Below are 11122 nucleotides of genomic sequence, written 5' to 3'. Positions count from 1 at the left end.
TCACAATAAGCTATTTAGCTCAATTGGAGCATTTCTAGCATGTTTGGTTGAAATTGGAAATTTACATTTTTCAGTTTTGTCAGACGTTTGTAATATTTTCACAATAAGCTAATTAGCTCAATTGGAGCATTTCTAGCATGTTTGGTTGAAATTGGAAATTTACATTTTTCACTTTTGTCAGACAATTGCAATATTCTCACAATAAGCTAATTAGCTCAATTGGAACATTTCTAGCATGTTTGGTTGAAATTGGAAATTTACATTTTTCACTTTTGTCAGACGATTGCAATATTCTCACAATAAGCTAATTAGCTCAATTGGAGCATTTCTAGCATGTTTGGTTGAAATTGGAAATTTACATTTTTCAGTTTTGTCAGACGTTTGTAATATTCTCACAATAAGCTAATTAGCTCAATTGGAGCATTTCTAGCATGTTTGGTTGAAATCAGAAATTTACATTTTTCACTTTTGTCACACGTTTGTAATATTCTCACAATAAGCTAATTAGCTCAATTGGAGCATTTCTAGCATGTTTGGTTGAAATTGGAAATTTACATTTTTCAGTTTTGTCAGACGTTTGTAATATTCTCACAATAAGCTAATTAGCTCAATTGGAGCATTTCTAGCATGTTTGGTTGAAATTGGAAATTTACATTTTTCAGTTTTGTCAGACGTTTGTAATATTCTCACAATAAGCTAATTAGCTCAATTGGAGCATTTCTAGCATGTTTGGTTGAAATCAGAAATTTACATTTTTCACTTTTGTCACACGTTTGTAATATTCTCACAATAAGCTAATTAGCTCAATTGGAGCATTTCTAGCATGTTTGGTTGAAATTGGAAATTTACATTTTTCAGTTTTGTCAGACGTTTGTAATATTCTCACAATAAGCTAATTAGCTCAATTGGAGCATTTCTAGCATGTTTGGTTGAAATTGGAAATTTACATTTTTCAGTTTTGTCAGACGTTTGTAATATTCTCACAATAAGCTAATTAGCTCAATTGGAGCATTTCTTGCATGTTTGGTTCAAATTGGAAATTTACATTTTTCACTTTTGTCGGACGTTTGTAATATTCTCACAATAAGCTAATTAGCTCAATTGGAGCATTTCTAGCATGTTTGGTTGAAATTGAAAATTTACATTTTTCAGTTTTGTCAGACGTTTGTAATATTCTCACAATAAGCTATTTAGCTCAATTGGAGCATTTCTAGCATGTTTGGTTGAAATTGGAAATTTACATTTTTCAGTTTTGTCAGACGTTTGTAATATTTTCACAATAAGCTAATTAGCTCAATTGGAGCATTTCTAGCATGTTTGGTTGAAATTGGAAATTTACATTTTTCAGTTTTGTCAGACATTTGTAATATTCTCACAATAAGCTAATTAGCTCAATTGGAGCATTTCTAGCATGTTATGTTGAAATTGGAAATTTACATTTTTCACTTTTGTCAAACAATTGCAATATTCTCACAATAAGCTAATTAGCTCAATTGGAGCATTTCTAGCATGTTTGGTTGCAATTGAAAAATTAAATTTTCAGTTTTGTCAGACGTTTGAAAAATTCTTACAGTAGGCTTATTTGCGCAATTGGAGCATTTCTAGCATGTTTGATTGAAATTGGAATTATAAATTTTTCACTTTTGTCAGACGTTTGTAATATTCTCACAATAAGCTAATTAGCTCAATTGGAGCATTTCTAGCATGTTTGGTTGAAATTGGAAATTTACATTTTTCAGTTTTGTCAGACGTTTGTAATATTTTCACAATAAGCTAATTAGCTCAATTGGAGCATTTCTAGCATGTTTGGTTGAAATTGGAAATTTACATTTTTCACTTTTGTCAGACAATTGCAATATTCTCACAATAAGCTAATTAGCTCAATTGGAACATTTCTAGCATGTTTGGTTGAAATTGGAAATTTACATTTTTCACTTTTGTCAGACAATTGCAATATTCTCACAATAAGCTAATTAGCTCAATTGGAGCATTTCTAGCATGTTTGGTTGAAATTGGAAATTTACATTTTTCAGTTTTGTCAGACGTTTGTAATATTCTCACAATAAGCTAATTAGCTCAATTGGAGCATTTCTAGCATGTTTGGTTGAAATCAGAAATTTACATTTTTCACTTTTGTCACACGTTTGTAATATTCTCACAATAAGCTAATTAGCTCAATTGGAGCATTTCTAGCATGTTTGGTTGAAATTGGAAATTTACATTTTTCAGTTTTGTCAGACGTTTGTAATATTCTCACAATAAGCTAATTAGCTCAATTGGAGCATTTCTAGCATGTTTGGTTGAAATTGGAAATTTACATTTTTCAGTTTTGTCAGACGTTTGTAATATTCTCACAATAAGCTAATTAGCTCAATTGGAGCATTTCTTGCATGTTTGGTTCAAATTGGAAATTTACATTTTTCACTTTTGTCGGACGTTTGTAATATTCTCACAATAAGCTAATTAGCTCAATTGGAGCATTTCTAGCATGTTTGGTTGAAATTGAAAATTTACATTTTTCAGTTTTGTCAGACGTTTGTAATATTCTCACAATAAGCTATTTAGCTCAATTGGAGCATTTCTAGCATGTTTGGTTGAAATTGGAAATTTACATTTTTCAGTTTTGTCAGACGTTTGTAATATTTTCACAATAAGCTAATTAGCTCAATTGGAGCATTTCTAGCATGTTTGGTTGAAATTGGAAATTTACATTTTTCACTTTTGTCAGACAATTGCAATATTCTCACAATAAGCTAATTAGCTCAATTGGAACATTTCTAGCATGTTTGGTTGAAATTGGAAATTTACATTTTTCACTTTTGTCAGACAATTGCAATATTCTCACAATAAGCTAATTAGCTCAATTGGAGCATTTCTAGCATGTTTGGTTGAAATTGGAAATTTACATTTTTCAGTTTTGTCAGACGTTTGTAATATTCTCACAATAAGCTAATTAGCTCAATTGGAGCATTTCTAGCATGTTTGGTTGAAATCAGAAATTTACATTTTTCACTTTTGTCACACGTTTGTAATATTCTCACAATAAGCTAATTAGCTCAATTGGAGCATTTCTAGCATGTTTGGTTGAAATTGGAAATTTACATTTTTCAGTTTTGTCAGACGTTTGTAATATTCTCACAATAAGCTAATTAGCTCAATTGGAGCATTTCTAGCATGTTTGGTTGAAATTGGAAATTTACATTTTTCAGTTTTGTCAGTCGTTTGTAATATTCTCACAATAAGCTAATTAGCTCAATTGGAGCATTTCTAGCATGTTTGGTTGAAATCAGAAATTTACATTTTTCACTTTTGTCACACGTTTGTAATATTCTCACAATAAGCTAATTAGCTCAATTGGAGCATTTCTAGCATGTTTGGTTGAAATTGGAAATTTACATTTTTCAGTTTTGTCAGACGTTTGTAATATTCTCACAATAAGCTAATTAGCTCAATTGGAGCATTTCTAGCATGTTTGGTTGAAATTGGAAATTTACATTTTTCAGTTTTGTCAGACGTTTGTAATATTCTCACAATAAGCTAATTAGCTCAATTGGAGCATTTCTTGCATGTTTGGTTCAAATTGGAAATTTACATTTTTCACTTTTGTCGGACGTTTGTAATATTCTCACAATAAGCTAATTAGCTCAATTGGAGCATTTCTAGCATGTTTGGTTGAAATTGAAAATTTACATTTTTCAGTTTTGTCAGACGTTTGTAATATTCTCACAATAAGCTATTTAGCTCAATTGGAGCATTTCTAGCATGTTTGGTTGAAATTGGAAATTTACATTTTTCAGTTTTGTCAGACGTTTGTAATATTTTCACAATAAGCTAATTAGCTCAATTGGAGCATTTCTAGCATGTTTGGTTGAAATTGGAAATTTACATTTTTCACTTTTGTCAGACAATTGCAATATTCTCACAATAAGCTAATTAGCTCAATTGGAACATTTCTAGCATGTTTGGTTGAAATTGGAAATTTACATTTTTCACTTTTGTCAGACAATTGCAATATTCTCACAATAAGCTAATTAGCTCAATTGGAGCATTTCTAGCATGTTTGGTTGAAATTGGAAATTTACATTTTTCAGTTTTGTCAGACGTTTGTAATATTCTCACAATAAGCTAATTAGCTCAATTGGAGCATTTCTAGCATGTTTGGTTGAAATCAGAAATTTACATTTTTCACTTTTGTCACACGTTTGTAATATTCTCACAATAAGCTAATTAGCTCAATTGGAGCATTTCTAGCATGTTTGGTTGAAATTGGAAATTTACATTTTTCAGTTTTGTCAGACGTTTGTAATATTCTCACAATAAGCTAATTAGCTCAATTGGAGCATTTCTAGCATGTTTGGTTGAAATTGGAAATTTACATTTTTCAGTTTTGTCAGACGTTTGTAATATTCTCACAATAAGCTAATTAGCTCAATTGGAGCATTTCTTGCATGTTTGGTTCAAATTGGAAATTTACATTTTTCACTTTTGTCGGACGTTTGTAATATTCTCACAATAAGCTAATTAGCTCAATTGGAGCATTTCTAGCATGTTTGGTTGAAATTGAAAATTTACATTTCTCAGTTTTGTCAGACGTTTGTAATATTCTCACAATAAGCTATTTAGCTCAATTGGAGCATTTCTAGCATGTTTGGTTGAAATTGGAAATGTGCATTTTTCACTTTTGTCAGACAATTGCAATATTCTCACAATAAGCTAATTAGCTCAATTGGAACATTTCTAGCATGTTTGGTTGAAATTGGAAATTTACATTTTTCACTTTTGTCAGACAATTGCAATATTTTCACAATAAGCTAATTAGCTCAATTGGAGCCTTTCTAGCATGTTTGGTTGAAATTGGAAACTTACATTTTTCACTTTTGTCAGACAATTGCAATATTCTCACAATAAGCTAATTAGCTCAATTGGAGCCTTTCTAGCATGTTTGGTTGAAATTGGAAATTTCTATTTTTCAGTTTTGTCAGACGTTTGTAATATTCTCACAATAAGCTAATTAGCTCAATTGGAGCATTTCTAGCATGTTTGGTTGAAATTGGAAATTTACATTTTTCGCTTTTGTCAGACAATTGCAATATTCTCACAATAAGCTAATTAGCTCAATTGGAGCATTTCTAGCATGTTTGGTTGAAATTGGCAATTTACATTTTTCAGTTTTGTCAGACGTTTGTAATATTCTCACAATAAGCTAATTAGCTCAATTGGAGCATTTCTAGCATGTTTGGTTGAAATTGGAAATTTACATTTTTCAGTTTTGTCAGACATTTGTAATATTCTCACAATAAGCTAATTAGCTCAATTGGAGCATTTCTAGCATGTTATGTTGAAATTGGAAATTTACCTTTTTCACTTTTGTCAAACAATTGCAATATTCTCACAATAAGCTAATTAGCTCAATTGGAGCATTTCTAGCATGTTTGGTTGCAATTGAAAAATTAAATTTTCAGTTTTGTCAGACGTTTGAAAAATTCTTACAGTAGGCTTATTTGCGCAATTGGAGCATTTCTAGCATGTTTGATTGAAATTGGAATTATAAATTTTTCACTTTTGTCAGACGTTTGTAATATTCTCACAATAAGCTAATTAGCTCAATTGGAGCATTTCTAGCATGTTTGGTTGAAATTGGAAATTTACATTTTTCAGTTTTGTCAGACGTTTGTAATATTTTCACAATAAGCTAATTAGCTCAATTGGAGCATTTCTAGCATGTTTGGTTGAAATTGGAAATTTACATTTTTCACTTTTGTCAGACAATTGCAATATTCTCACAATAAGCTAATTAGCTCAATTGGAACATTTCTAGCATGTTTGGTTGAAATTGGAAATTTACATTTTTCACTTTTGTCAGACAATTGCAATATTCTCACAATAAGCTAATTAGCTCAATTGGAGCATTTCTAGCATGTTTGGTTGAAATTGGAAATTTACATTTTTCAGTTTTGTCAGACGTTTGTAATATTCTCACAATAAGCTAATTAGCTCAATTGGAGCATTTCTAGCATGTTTGGTTGAAATCAGAAATTTACATTTTTCACTTTTGTCACACGTTTGTAATATTCTCACAATAAGCTAATTAGCTCAATTGGAGCATTTCTAGCATGTTTGGTTGAAATTGGAAATTTACATTTTTCAGTTTTGTCAGCCGTTTGTAATATTCTCACAATAAGCTAATTAGCTCAATTGGAGCATTTCTAGCATGTTTGGTTGAAATTGGAAATTTACACTTTTCACTTTTGTCAGACGTTTGTAATATTCCAACAATAAGCTAATTAGCTCAATTGGAGCATTTCTAGCATGTTTGGTTGAAATTGGAAATTTACATTTTTCACTTTTGTCAGACGTTTGTAATATTCTAACAATAAGCTAATTAGCTCAATTGGAGCATTTCTAGCATGTTTGGTTGAAATTGGAAATTACATTTTTCAGTTTTGTCAGACAATTGCAATATTCTATCAATAAGCTAATTAGCTCAATTGGAGCATTTCTAGCATGTTTGATTGAAATTGGAAATTTCTATTTTTCAGTTTTGTCAGACGTTTGTAATATTCTCACAATAAGCTAATTAGCTCAATTGGAGCATTTCTAGCATGTTTGATTGAAATTGGAAATTTACATTTTTCAGTTTTGTCAGACGTTTGTACACTTCTTACAGTAAGCTTATTCCCGCATTTGGAGCATTTCTAGCATGTTTGGTTGAAATTGGAAATTTACATTTTTCAGTTTTGTCAGACGTTTGTAAAAGTCGTACAATAGGCTTAATTGTGCAGTTTGAGCATTTCTAGCATGTTTGGTTGAAATTGGAAATTTACATTTTTCAGTTTTGTCAGACGTTTGTAATATTCTCACAATAAGCTAATTAGCTCAATTGGAGCATTTCTAGCATGTTTGGTTTAAATTGGAAATTTACATTTTTCACTTTTGTCAGACAATTGCAATATTCTCACAATAAGCTAATTAGCTCAATTGGAACATTTCTAGCATGTTTGGTTGAAATTGGAAATTTACATTTTTCACTTTTGTCAGACAATTGCAATATTTTCACAATAAGCTAATTAGCTCAATTGGAGCATTTCTAGCATGTTTGGTTGAAATTGGAAATTTACATTTTTCACTTTTGTCAGACAATTGCAATATTCTCACAATAAGCTAATTAGCTCAATTGGAACATTTCTAGCATGTTTGGTTGAAATTGGAAATTTACATTTTTCAGTTTTGTCAGACGTTTGTAATATTCTCACAATAAGCTAATTAGCTCAATTGGAGCATTTCTAGCATGTTTGGTTGAAATCAGAAATTTACATTTTTCACTTTTGTCACACGTTTGTAATATTCTCACAATAAGCTAATTAGCTCAATTGGAGCATTTCTAGCATGTTTGGTTGAAATTGGAAATTTACATTTTTCAGTTTTGTCAGACGTTTGTAATATTCTCACAATAAGCTAATTAGCTCAATTGGAGCATTTCTAGCATGTTTGGTTGAAATTGGAAATTTACATTTTTCAGTTTTGTCAGACGTTTGTAAAAGTCTTACAATAGGCTTAATTGTGCAATTTGAGCATTTCTAGCATGTTTGGTTGAAATTGGAAATTTACATTTTTCAGTTTTGTCAGACGTTTGTAATATTCTCACAATAAGCTAATTAGCTCAATTGGAGCATTTCTAGCATGTTTGGTTTAAATTGGAAATTTACATTTTTCACTTTTGTCAGACAATTGCAATATTCTCACAATAAGCTAATTAGCTCAATTGGAACATTTCTAGCATGTTTGGTTGCAATTGGAAATTTACATTTTTCACTTTTGTCAGACAATTGCAATATTTTCACAATAAGCTAATTAGCTCAATTGGAGCATTTCTAGCATGTTTGGTTGAAATTGGAAATTTACATTTTTCAGTTTTGTCAGACGTTTGTAATATTCTCACAATAAGCTAATTAGCTCAATTGGAGCATTTCTAGCATGTTTGGTTGAAATTGGAAATTTACATTTTTCGCTTTTGTCAGACAATTGCAATATTCTCACAATAAGCTAATTAGCTCAATTTGAGCATTTCTAGCATGTTTGGTTGAAATCAGAAATTTACATTTTTTACTTTTGTCAGACGTTTGTAATATTCTCACAATAGGCTAATTAGCTCAATTGGAGCATCTCTAGCATGTTTGGTTGAAATTGGAAATTTACATTTTTCAGTTTTGTCAGACGTTTGTAATATTCTCACAATAAGCTAATTAGCTCAATTGGAGCATTTCTAGCATGTTTGATTGAAATTGGAAATTTCTATTTTTCAGTTTTGTCAGACGTTTGTAATATTCTCACAATAAGCTCATTAGCTCAATTGGAGCATTTCTAGCTTGTTTGGTTGAAATTGGAAATTTACATTTTTCAGTTTTGTCAGACGTTTGTAATATTCTCACAATAAGCTAATTAGCTCAATTGGAGCATTTCTAGCATGCTTGGTTGAAATTGGAAATTTACATTTTTCAGCTTTGTCAGACAATTGCAATATTCTCACAATAAGCTAATTAGCTCAATTGGAGCATTTCTAGCATGTTTGGTTGAAATCAGAAATTTACATTTTTTACTTTTGTCAGACGTTTGTAATATTCTCACAATAGGCTAATTAGCTCAATTGGAGCATTTCTAGCATGTTTGGTTGAAATTGGAAATTTACATTTTTCAGTTTTGTCAGACGTTTGTAATATTCTCACAATAAGCTAATTAGCTCAATTGGAACATTTCTAGCATGTTTGGTTGAAATTGGAAATTTACATTTTTCAGTTTTGTCAGACGTTTGTAATATTCTAACAATAAGCTAATTAGCTCAATTGGAGCATTTCTAGCATGTTTGGTTGAAATTGGAAATTACATTTTTCAGTTTTGTCAGACAATTGCAATATTCTATCAATAAGCTAATTAGCTCAATTGGAGCATTTCTAGCATGTTTGATTGATATTGGAAATTTCTATTTTTCAGTTTTGTCAGACGTTTGTAATATTCTCACAATAAGCTCATTAGCTCAATTGGAGCATTTCTAGCTTGTTTGGTTGAAATTGGAAATTTACATTTTTCAGTTTTGTCAGACGTTTGTAATATTCTCACAATAAGCTAATTAGCTCAATTGGAGCATTTCTAGCATGTTTGGTTGAAATTGGAAATTTACATTTTTCAGCTTTGTCAGACGTTTGTAATATTTTCACAATAAGCTAATTAGCTCAATTTGAGCATTTCTAGCATGTTTGGTTCAAATTGGAAATTTACATTTTTCACTTTTGTCGGACGTTTGTAATATTCTCACAATAAGCTAATTAGCTCAATTGGAGCATTTCTAGCATGTTTGGTTGAAAAAGAAAATTTACATTTTTCAGTTTTGTCAGACGTTTGTAATATTCTCACAATAAGCTATTTAGCTCAATTGGAGCATTTCTAGCATGTTTGGTTGAAATTGGAAATGTGCATTTTTCACTTTTGTCAGACAATTGCAATATTCTCACAATAAGCTAATTAGCTCAATTGGAGCATTTCTAGCATGTTTGGTTGAAAAAGAAAATTTACATTTTTCAGTTTTGTCAGACGTTTGTAATATTCTCACAATAAGCTATTTAGCTCAATTGGAGCATTTCTAGCATGTTTGGTTGAAATTGGAAATGTGCATTTTTCACTTTTGTCGGACAATTGCAATATTCTCACAATAAGCTAATTAGCTCAATTGGAACATTTCTAGCATGTTTGGTTGAAATTGGAAATTTACATTTTTCACTTTTGTCAGACCATTGCAATATTTTCACAATAAGCTAATTAGCTCAATTGGAGCCTTTCTAGCATGTTTGGTTGAAATTGGAAACTTACATTTTTCACTTTTGTCAGACAATTGCAATATTCTCACAATAAGCTAATTAGCTCAATTGGAGCATTTCTAGCATGTTTGGTTGAAATTGGAAATTTCTATTTTTCAGTTTTGTCAGACGTTTGTAATATTCTCACAATAAGCTAATTAGCTCAATTGGAGCATTTCTAGCATGTTTGGTTGAAATTGGAAATTTACATTTTTCGCTTTTGTCAGACAATTGCAATATTCTCACAATAAGCTAATTAGCTCAATTGGAGCATTTCTAGCATGTTTGGTTGAAATTGGCAATTTACATTTTTCAGTTTTGTCAGACGTTTGTAATATTCTCACAATAAGCTAATTAGCTCAATTGGAGCATTTCTAGCATGTTTGGTTGAAATTGGAAATTTACATTTTTCAGTTTTGTCAGACATTTGTAATATTCTCACAATAAGCTAATTAGCTCAATTGGAGCATTTCTAGCATGTTTGGTTGAAATTGGAAATTTACATTTTTCACTTTTGTCAAACAATTGCAATATTCTCACAATAAGCTAATTAGCTCAATTAGAGCATTTCTAGCATGTTTGGTTGCAATTGAAAATTTAAATTTTCAGTTTTGTCAGACGTTTGAAAAATTTTTACAGTAGGCTTATTTGCGCAATTGGAGCATTTCTAGCATGTTTGATTGAAATTGGAATTATAAATTTTTCACTTTTGTCAGACGTTTGTAATATTCTCACAATAAGCTAATTAGCTCAATTGGAGCATTTCTAGCATGTTTGGTTGAAATTGGAAATTTACATTTTTCAGTTTTGTCAGACGTTTGTAATATTTTCACAATAAGCTAATTAGCTCAATTGGAGCATTTCTAGCATGTTTGGTTGAAATTGGAAATTTACATTTTTCACTTTTGTCAGACAATTGCAATATTCTCACAATAAGCTAATTAGCTCAATTGGAACATTTCTAGCATGTTTGGTTGAAATTGGAAATTTACATTTTTCACTTTTGTCAGACAATTGCAATATTCTCACAATAAGCTAATTAGCTCAATTGGAGCATTTCTAGCATGTTTGGTTGAAATTGGAAATTTACATTTTTCAGTTTTGTCAGACGTTTGTAATATTCTCACAATAAATTAATTAGCTCAATTGGAGCATTTCTAGCATGTTTGGTTGAAATCAGAAATTTACATTTTTCACTTTTGTCACACGTTTGTAATATTCTCACAATAAGCTAATTAGCTCAATTGGAGCATTTCTAGCATGTTTGGTTGAAA

Source organism: Watersipora subatra, unplaced genomic scaffold, assembly GCF_963576615.1.
Source record: "Watersipora subatra unplaced genomic scaffold, tzWatSuba1.1 SCAFFOLD_41, whole genome shotgun sequence".
In the NCBI taxonomy this organism is placed as follows: Eukaryota; Metazoa; Bryozoa; class Gymnolaemata; order Cheilostomatida; family Watersiporidae; genus Watersipora; species Watersipora subatra.
Note: the sequence above shows the minus strand (reverse complement) of the source record.